This window comes from Phyllostomus hastatus, unplaced genomic scaffold (genome assembly GCF_019186645.2).
Source record: "Phyllostomus hastatus isolate PE091 unplaced genomic scaffold, TTU_PhHast_1.1 phas_scaffold_216, whole genome shotgun sequence".
Taxonomy (NCBI): Eukaryota; Metazoa; Chordata; class Mammalia; order Chiroptera; family Phyllostomidae; genus Phyllostomus; species Phyllostomus hastatus.
The window spans coordinates 1403442-1414264 of NW_025334018.1; the positions used below are offsets into that span (position 1 = coordinate 1403442).

The following is a 10823-nucleotide window of genomic DNA, read 5'->3' on the forward strand; positions in this document are numbered from 1 at the left end:
TATCTACTAGCCAGGTATATGTTCATAAGTAGCTGTTGTGCAATATACTTTGGAATTGATGCCTATTAGTCAGTAAAAGGATAAACTTGAAAAACTGAAAGAACATTAGAAAGTATTATCTTTCTTAATAATGCACATAAGAGAACCAGAAATGTGAGAACTGCAACTTCCTCCTAATCATAATTATTTGGACAATTTCCTGACCTTTGGCCTAATTTACCTGTGGAAATGTCTTTTGGGAATTAAAGAATTGACAACCAATATTACTTCCTAGGTCTTTTTCCTTCCCTAATCTTTATGGTGTTGGGTGTTTATAACCAATAAAATGGACCTAGTATCTTTTAATCTGCAGGTTAATTCAAAAGTAAATTGAGGGTCACTTGCTATTTTTTTTCATTTCTTTTAACATATAAATTTGCCTCTTTTAGCAGATCAGTTTGTGCATGAATGGTCCTTTCATAATACAATTCCTAATCATCAGCAACAAGTACCCCAGTTTTCTTTACAAAAATTTTTACTCTAAATTCATTGACTCTCTTTCTCCTTATAATGTGCAAGGTTATAAAAAATAATTGATTAACTTCTAAAATGAGCTAAAAGTAAGATATGAATAGGAAATTGAACTCAAAACAATTCAAGGTACAAACTTGTAACTGCTGAATATGTGCTAATATTCATCAATTTATCATATCTTGCTTTTGTAATTATATTAAAAGGTTATATCATTTTTTCCAATTAGATTAGACAGTAGAATACATCTGTATAGTGCCAAACAGTACGGACATTCTCAAAAGCAAACTGATACAGTATGTCAAAGGGACACAGGAGCAAACTGAAAGTGGACCCAATGGTCAAAGATGTAACAATTTGAGCAATAAATTACTTAATATTAGATTATAACATTAAATATTAAAAATACCCACAAGTCCATACTGATATAAATGATTGAATAAATTAATAAGAGGGGAAGAACACAAATCTCCCACACACAATTCCAAATAATTTATGTAGACACTCTGTTTTAAGTATAAAGTACATAGTGACATCCTTCCAAAGACAGCAGTATGGAAAGAGGGGATAATAACTTCACAATGGAGAAATCTGACACATATTGCCTCAGCTGGGTGATTAACATTCACAATGAAGTCATGTTGATAGTATGTACCCTTGTAACCACAGACAGTCAGCCTGAGTGCTGAGGAGTCTCCCCCACTGACTAAGATGGCAGCAGGGGGTTCTTACACTGAGTGCTGCCAAAAGCTAGAGATATGAATGAATAGAAAAAGTTCTCCCCTCCCTATCCATGTAAGAATAGCAGCCTTGAGCAGGAAAAGGAGATGGCCTTTAGATGGGAGTCTACCATTCTCCCAGGTCACAGGTGACAACTTAATAAAACCTCTTGCTTTTTGCACTAGCACCTGCCTCACAAGTCTGGCTTTCTTTGGGGCATGCAGCTGAACCCCTGTTTGTTCAGTTACACCCTTGATATGATGTGATGAGAAGGGTACTTTACTTTTGTGGTCTTCCTCTTAAAATCCATAAACCAGGCTAACCATGAGAAAAATATCAGGTAAACCCAAGTTCAGTAATATTTTATAGAATATCTAATCATTAAAAATGGTCAAGATCATCAAAATTAAGATAAGTCTGAGAAACTGTCATAGTCTAGAGGAGTCTAAGAACACCTGACATCTAAATGTAATGTATCCTGGATGGCATCATGGAACATAAAAAGGACATTAAATAAAAATTAAAGAAATACTAATAATTTTCCAAGTATAGGTCTTTTACATCCTTGGTTAAGTTTGTTCCTAGTCATTTTATTCTTTTGGAAGAAATTATGAGTGGGGCTGCTTTCTTAGTTTCCCTTTATGATAGTTCATTGTTAGTGTATAAAAATGCAATTGATTTTTGGATATTTTTAAAAAGATTTTATTTATTTATTTTTAGAGAGAGAGGAAGGGAAGGAGAAAGAGAAGGAGAGGAGCACCAATGTGTGGTTGCCTCTTGCACACCCTCTACTAGGGACCTGACCCACAACCCAGGCATGTGCCCTGATTGGGAATTGAACTGGTGACCCTCTGGTTCACAGCCTGTGTTCAATCCACTGAGCTACACCAGCCAGGGCAGATTTCTGGAATTTATTTTGTATCTTACTACTTTACTGAATTCATTTATCAATGCTAGTAGTGTTTTTATGGAATCCTTAGGGGTCTCTATATACAGTATTGTGTCACCTACAAATAATGACAGTTTTACTTCTTCCTTTCTAATTTGGATGGTCTTATTCCTTCTTGTCTGATGCTGTGACTGGAACTTCCAGTACTATATTGAAAGTGAACATCCATGTCTTGCTCCTGATCTTAAGGGAAACACTTGTAGTTTTTGCCAATTGAGTATGTTGGCTGTGGGTTTGCCATATACCTTTACTACATTGAGATATGTTCTCTATTCCCACTTTGCTGAGAGTTTTTATCATAAATGGATGCTGGATTTTATCTGATACTTTTTCTGCATCTATTGGTATGATCATGTGGTTTTTATCCTTCATTTTGCTTATGTGGTATATCACATTTATTGATTTACAGATATTATTCAAACCATGCCTTTCTGGACTAAATCCCACTTGAACATGGTATAAGATCTTTTTTAAAAAAAAATCCTCACCTGAGTATATATTAATTGATTTTAGAGAGAGAAGAAGGAAGAGAGAGAGAGGGAGAGAGAGAGATAGATGTGAGAGAAAAACATCGATTGTTTACCTCATGTACATGCCCTGACTGAGGATTGAACTCACAGCCTAGGTATGTGCTCTCACTGGAGTTTTGGTGTACAGAATGATGCTCCAACCAACTGAGCCAGCAGATAAGGGCAGATCTTTTTTATGTATTGCTGGATCCAGTTTGCTAATATTTTGTTGAGGATGATAGCATCTGTGTTCATCAGGTTTATCAGCCTATAATTTTCTTTCTTTGTAGTGTCTTTATCTAGTTTTAGAATTAGGATAATGCTGGCCTGGTAAATTGAGCTTGGGAATCTTCCCTCTTCTTGAATTTTTTTGAACAGTTTGAGGATAGGTATTAGTTCTTCTCTGAATGATTGGTAAAATTCACCTGTGAAGACATCCAGTCCAGGAGTTTTTTTTTAATTCTGCTTCAATTTCACTAGACATGTACTCAGAAAATTATAAGACACTGAAGAAAGAGATTTAAGAAGATACAAATAAGTGGAAACATATACCATGTTCATGGGTAGGAAGAATTAACGTCATTAAAACATCCATACTACCCAAAGCAATCTATAGATTTAACACAATTTCTATCAAGATACCAATGGCATATTTCACAGAACTAGAACAAATACTCCAATAATTCATATGGGACCATAAATGATCCCAAAGAGCCACAGCAATTTTGAGAAAGAAGAACAAAGTTGAAGGAAGCACACTACCTGATATCAAAATATACTACAAGGCCACAGCAATCAAAACAACATGGTACTAATATAAAAACAGACATATAGATTAATGGAATAGAATAGAGAGCCCAGAAATAAACCCATACCTTTAGAGTCGATTAGTATTTGACACAGGATAGAATGGGGTAAAGACAGTCTATTCGATAAATGGTGTTGGGAAAATGGGAAAGATATGTGCAAAAAATTGAAACTAGACCATCTTCTTATGCTATACACAAGAATAAACTCAAAATGGATTAAAGACTGAAATGTTAGACTCAAAATCATAAAAATCTTAGAAGGAAACAGTAAAATCTTAAACATCTCATTTTTTGGATATATCTCCTCAGGCAAAGGAAAGAAAAGAAAAAATAAACAAGACCACATCAAACTAAAAATTTTTGCACAGCAAAGGAAACCATCAACAAAATGAAAAGACAACCTACTGAATGGGAGAACATATTCACTGATATATCTGATAAGGGGTTAATATTTAAAATTTATAAAGAACTTATACAATTCAGCCCTGATGGACATAGTTCAGTTGGTTGGGTGTCCTCCAGGGTGAAATGTTGCTGGTTTGATTCCTGGTCAGGGCACATGCCTGGGTGGTGGGCCAGGTCCCTGTTTGGGGGGTGTGCAAGGGGCAGCCAATTGATGTTTCTCTCACACATCATCGATGTTTCTCTCCCCCCTTTCTCTCCCTCCCTTCCCCTCTCTCTTTTTTATAAGTAAAAAAATATTTTAGGAAGCTGTGGCCACCACCACCAAGCATGACATCAGTCCTTGTCCAGTTAGCAGCCACTATGGCAGAGCGTGTGGTGCTGGAGGAGCTACTGTGACTTCAGGGACAGCTTGTAGGGGGACTGAAACAACAAAAGGCTAGCACCAAGGAGATCAAGGAGGAGGTGGCAAAACTACTGCAACCGAAGGCACAGCTGGGCCATGATGAAAGGAGACAGAAGTTTATGTTCAAAACTCCTTAGGGCACAAGAGACTACAATCCCTGGCAAATGGCAGTTTGGGGAGAAGGTGTTTGATATAATCATCAGCTGCTTCAAGTGCCATGGTGCAGAAGTAATTGATATGCCTGTGTTTGAACTAAAGGAAACACTGACTGGCAAGTACAGAGAAGACTCTAAGCTTAGCCATGGCCTGAAGGACCAGGGTAGGGAGCTGATGTCTCTTCACTATGACCTCACTGTTCCTTTTGCTCGATATTTGGCAATGAATAAACTCACCAACATTAAACATTACCACATAGCAAAAGTATACGGACGGGATAACCCAACCATGGCCTGTGGTTGATATTGGGATTTCCATCATATTGGGAATTCTATCAGTGTGATTCTGACATTGCTAGGCAATTTGACCCCATGATCCCTGATGCAGAGTGCCTGAAGATCATGTGTGAGATCCTGAATTCACTTCAGATAGGTGACTTCTTGGTCAATGTGAATGATCAGTGCATCCTAGATGGGATGTTTGCAATCTGTGGAGCTCCTGATAGCAAGTTCTGCACCATCTGCTCCTCAGTGGACAAGCCAGACAAGGTGTCCTGGGAAGAAGTAAAAAACGAGATGGTAGGAGAGAAGGGACTTGCACCGAAGGTGGCTGACCACACTAGGGACTATGTTCAGCAGCATGGTGGAGTATCCCTGGTCCAGTACCCTAAACTATCCCAAAACAAGAGGCCTTAGAGGACCTGGGAGACCCGAAGCTGCTGTTTGAGTATTTGACCATGTTTGGCATCACTGACAAGATCTCCTTTGACTTGAGCCTTGCTCGAGGGCTGAATTACTATATTGGGATGATTTATGAGTCAGTGCTGCTATAGACCCCAACCAAGGCTGGGGAGGAGCCTCTGGTGTGGGCAGTGTGGCCACTGGTGGGTGCTAATGGGCTGGTGGGCATGTTCAACCCCAAAGGGCTCAATGTTCCATACGTGGGGCTCAGCATTGGAGTGGAGCAGATCTTCTCCACCATGGAGCAGAGGTTGGAGGCTTCAGAGGAAAAGGTGGGAACCACATAAACGCAGGTGCTTGTGGCATCTGCATAGAAGCTGCTGGAGGAGAGATTGAAGCTCATCTCCTGACTGTGGGCTGCTGGAATCAAGGCTGAGCTGCTTTACAAGAAAAATCCAAAGTTACTGAACCAGCTGCAGTGCTGTGAAGGAGGCAGGTATCCCACTGATGGCCATCATTGGTAAGCAGGAGCTCAAGGACAGTGTCATCAAGTTCCATTTGGTGGCTAGCAGAGAAGAGGTGGACGTCCGAAGAGAAGACCTTGTGAAGGAAATCAAAAGGAGAACAAGCCAGCCCCTTTGCATCTGCTGAATTAACTATCCAAGGAAAGTGGGACAGACTATTAGGGCTCAGATAAAACTCTGCATACGTACTTACACAGCTTCATATACTTCTGTTCCTATAGGAAAACCTGAAGTGTCGTCTGAACTGTAAAGAACCGCTTCTCATGGTATGGAAATGTAGCTCAGCCCTCACGTGGAAACCCAGTGGGGTGCGTGTGGCACACAGGACCAGGACCACACCCACGGAGAGGTTTTCCCGTAGGGAATCAGGTTTGCATCGTACCTAGACTGCTATGAGATTTGCTTTTGCTAAAACTCCCTCACCCTGAATTGAGGCAGCAAGGGTTTACTGCAACTTCCTAAAATCTGAGCTAAACCTCCCAAGTATGGAGTGTGATGGATTCTACCACTTTTCCCTTTGGCCTGCAACATCCTTCTCTTTGAAGTAATTAGCAACATTCTTTCCTTTGTTATCTGTAAAAGGTAATCCCCGCAGTGAACCTGTGCATAGTAAATGAGAACTACTCTCCATCTAATGTCTCCAGAGAAGCAATAAAAGCTTGTCCAGGCAGGGACTGAGCTCTCTGGCCCTCTTGCCCTCTCTCACTCTCAAAGAGTGGCCATGCCATCCCTTTTTCTCCACAGGACTTCTGTTGTCCATGTGTATTTGTTCACAAGCAGCCACAATATACACAGATCCTGCCAACCAGGAGCCACCACAGCAGACAAAGACTTTTTATTTTTATTATGATTATTTTATTGGTAATCACAGGCTAAAAGGGACAGGTACTGTGCCATTTTTCCATAGGAGGCCCCGGGAGCTCAGTCCAGTCTGGGCTACAGGGGCTAGGCCTGAGATGGTCTCCTCTGCAGAGCACTACACCAGGTGCAGGGACTGCTCCCCCAAAGCAGTCACCAAAGATGCAATAAAACATCTCAACCACAAAAAAATTTTTTTGAAGAACACTACTATGAGGTATCACCTCACACCTGTCATAATGGCCATCATCAATAAATGAACAAACAACAAGTGTTGGCAAGGATGTGGAGAAAAGAGAACCTTTGTGCACCATTGGTGGTAATATGGAGTGGTACAGCCAATGTGGAAAACAGTATGGAACTACCTCAAAAAGTTAGAAATGGAACTGCCTTATGACCCAGTGATTCCACTTTTGGATTATCCAAAGAAATCTGAAATACTAATTTGAAAAATATATGCACCCCTATGTTCATTGCAGTGTTTTTTATAATAGCCAAGTGTCCATCAGTAGATGAGTTGATAAAAAAAACTGTGGTACAGTTCCACAAAGGAATACTACTTGGCCACAAAAAAGAAGGAAATCTTAACCTCTGCAATAGCATGATGGACCTGGAGAGCATTATGCTAAGTGAAATAAGCCGGTCAGAGAAAGACAAGTACTATATGATTTCACTCATATGTGGAATCTAATGAACAAAATGAACTAACGAGCAAAATAGAGACAGATTAATAGAGAACAGGCTGGCAGCTCTGTGCCCTGTTACTTTTGTCAATAGTAATTTAATATATAGCAGTATGTAAATATCTTCCAGACTGCCTATTTGAAATTTTCCAAGTGCTATGTTTTTCCACACTTCTATACACATTCTCATGCTGAACCCCACTTTGGTAAAATCTTCACTTGCCAAGCGGGACTAGCGTTCATTTCACCCTCAAGATTTACTTCATCTTTTATCTTCCAGGAATCCCTTCCTGATACCCAATATAAAATAGGTGACCTTCTTTGACAGTTCATTGCACCTGGTATATTGCTCAATTATATGTGGTGAATATCTTTGTCATACTATATAATATCACTTGGTTCTCTCTCCTGTTTCCTCCCTGAACTAGTAAATTCCTTGGAGGAAGATACTTTGTAATTAATCTGTATATTGCTAATGCCACCTAAAACATAATATGAATTGAGTAAATTAATGATTAATTAACTGAATGAATAAATTCAATATGGGAGGTAAAAGTATGAATGTGATTTTTTTTATCCTCAAGTGAGGACATTTTTTCATTGCTTTTAGAAAGAGAGGAGGGGAGAGAGGAAGGGGGAAAGACAAACATCTATGTGCAAGAGAAATATCGATCTGTTGCCTCCCTTAGGCACCACGGCCAGGGATTAAACCTGCAGCCTTAGTACATGCTCTGACTGGGAATCAAACCTGCAACCTCTCAGTTATGGGCCAACGCTCCAATCAACTGCACCACATCAGTCAAGGCTGGATGCATTTTTAAAGGATTAAATAAAATAGTGAGTACACCTATAAATACATACATACATAAGTGTGAATACTTTTATAAAAAATGATCAAGGAGATTAAGGTGTGCTTAACATTTTGAAATGGCTGTGGGGCAAGCCTGTTCTAGAAAATATTCCGGGATAGGTCACTGATCTGAGTCAGCATGTCATCTCTAATGTCCAGTTTGGTTTGAGACACAAGTGATATTTCCTGCATATAACTTACAGACATACCTTAGAAATATTGTGATTTCAGTTCCAGACCACCATAATAAAACAAATACTGCAATAAAGTGAGTTGTAATCATTTTGTTGGAGGAGGGTCTTGCCTTCAATTTGTGAAAAATGCAATACCTGTTAGGCAGAACAAAATTGAAGCACAATAAAATGAGGTATACTGTATTTCCTCAACCAAACACAGGATTTAAAAAGTCAGTGTCTTAACACAGGCAAAAAGGCATGGTAAATGTCTTCCTTGGTTCTCACTGCTGCTTTGATCCTCATGGCTGTTTCTCCCTGCTTCCTTAAATTCCCACCTTTTTGAAGCACCCTACTACCTCTCCTGTTTGAAGTTATTTACGGACCTCCCTTGACTTCCCTTCATTCAGTGAAGGTTTTAGTACCAAACTCTCTGCCTCTGTATATAATTACTTCTATAGTTGACATTAATACCTATGTTAGTATTACTTTCATCAATTCAGTGTATTAGGATTAGGTTCATCTCATATAATATAAAAAATTGAAAGTAACAACTGCTTAGACAAGATTGAAATTTATTTTCCTTTCCTATAAAAAAGATAGTCCTGAGATGTCATAACAGCTCCATTGCTCCTCTTTCCACTTTACTATCAGTATGTGGTTTCTACCTCATGGTCCAAGATGGTTGCTGGAGCTCTTGCTGTTATATGAACATTAAACAGAAGAAAGAAATGTAAAACACATCCCTTTTCTTTCAGGGAGACTTATTAGGAGTTCTGTATAACATTTCTACTTAAATCTCATTAGAACTTAGTTACATACACCTAGCTACAAGGGAGGCTAACAAATATGCCTTTTTAAAGAGAGGCAGTGTGTCCAGGTAAAATTCAAGGTCGTGTTATTAAAGAGGAAGAGAGAATGAGTCTGAATGTGAAGCAGACCTCTAACACTCTGCCACCTGGCCTCTCAATTTAGTGACCTTCTCACTCCAATGACTTCATAATCTACCTCGCCTTAGCTACCTACACCCATGGTCATATTTAAGACATTGTCATTAGCAATAACTCTAACACTACCAAAATCTCAATTTCCAGCATCCCACTCTTCAAAACCTCTCTTATTCCAACCCCAATAGTTCTTAGACTCCACTGGGTCCTCCGTCAATGTGCCTGTTCACTTCCCAGTCAACCAGGTTTAAAATCCATAGTCTAACATAATCATACCCTACCATGTACTGTCAGTTCCTTGCCCCTCTTCCCCAAACCTGCTTGGCTAAACATTACCTTTAGTTAATGTGCCTGCACTAAAACAGCTAAATATGGCAACAAAAGAATACCACTATAATGACTTACCTTAAATTCATCACCACCAAAATGAACCTTCAGTGCTATTTGCCAATCCCACTTCATTTTTCTACTCAGTTCTCTCTTCTACTCTTCTAGTTGATTATTCCGCAAATTCTACCTGCTTAAACCCTAAACCTGTCCCCTCTCATACTCAGCTAATCATCTTGCTTCTTTTTTCATCTAAGAAAACAAAAGCAATCAAAAGATTTTCACCTCTTTCCACTCAGTGTCCAAGGTTTTTAATGGGGGCTAGTCACTTAGGCGCCCTCTAACTTGCACATATCAGAAGGAAAGCAGGTGTTGAGCATAAACCATATGGTTGTATATGAACAGATTAGGCACAGTGAGCCTCTCTATTAGTTAGGATGGTAACAATCCTCCCAAAATCCAAGTTCCTAGACACCAGCCATAGGCCAAACTTGGAAGCTGGCCTTCCTAAGGATAAACTGTCTCAGGCCTAGAGTTTTGCTCTACTTCCTTGAGGGGATAGTATCTAAATAAGTTATTTGGAATTCTTCTGTATAGGAGATTTGTTCCCCTACATCTTCATTGGTTTTGATTCCTTATTTTATTTTCAGGATATGGAAAGCACTATTATGGTTCTCAAAGTTAGCTAGCTCTTTTTTTAAAAAAACACACTTTATTTATTTATTTTTAAATTCTCATTTGAGGACATGTTCATTGATATTTATAGAGAGAGGAAGAGAGGAAGGGGGAGAAAGAAGGAGAGAGACAGAGAGAGAGATACCAATGTGACAAACATTGATTGCCTCCCATATATGCCCAGACCAGGGACTGAACCCTCAACCTAGGTATGAGCCCAGATCAGGTATCAAACTTGCAACCTTTTGGTATATGGGACAATGCTCCAACCAAATGAACCATGCCAGAGTTAGCTAACTCTTTTCTGAACACTGCCTTTTATCATGGGTCTCCAACACATCTCCAGATTCTTTAGCCCAGCATTTCTCAAATTGTGGTCCTTGAACCAGAACCATTAGCACCATCTGGAACATGATAAACATTCTCAGACTCCCACCCCAGACATACTGAATCAGAAGATCTGGGCGTGTGACCTAGACATCCGTGTTTAAATAAACCCTCCAGGTAATTCTGGTGCATGGTAAAGATTGAGAACCATTGACTAACCAAAAAGTGAGAAAGACCTATCCTGTTTTTCTTTGTCAGTTCTTAACCCGATCTGAGGTCTTTATTGTGCTCCACTCTCTGCCAGACAGGAAAATTGGG

At 39.4% G+C, this 10823-nt stretch overlaps 1 pseudogene; it reads left to right on the top strand.

Moving 5' to 3' along the window:
• Positions 1 to 4111: 4111 nt before the first annotated feature.
• On the top strand, positions 4112 to 6052 carry LOC123804575 (annotated as a pseudogene).
• The last annotated feature ends 4771 nt before the right edge of the window (positions 6053 to 10823 follow it).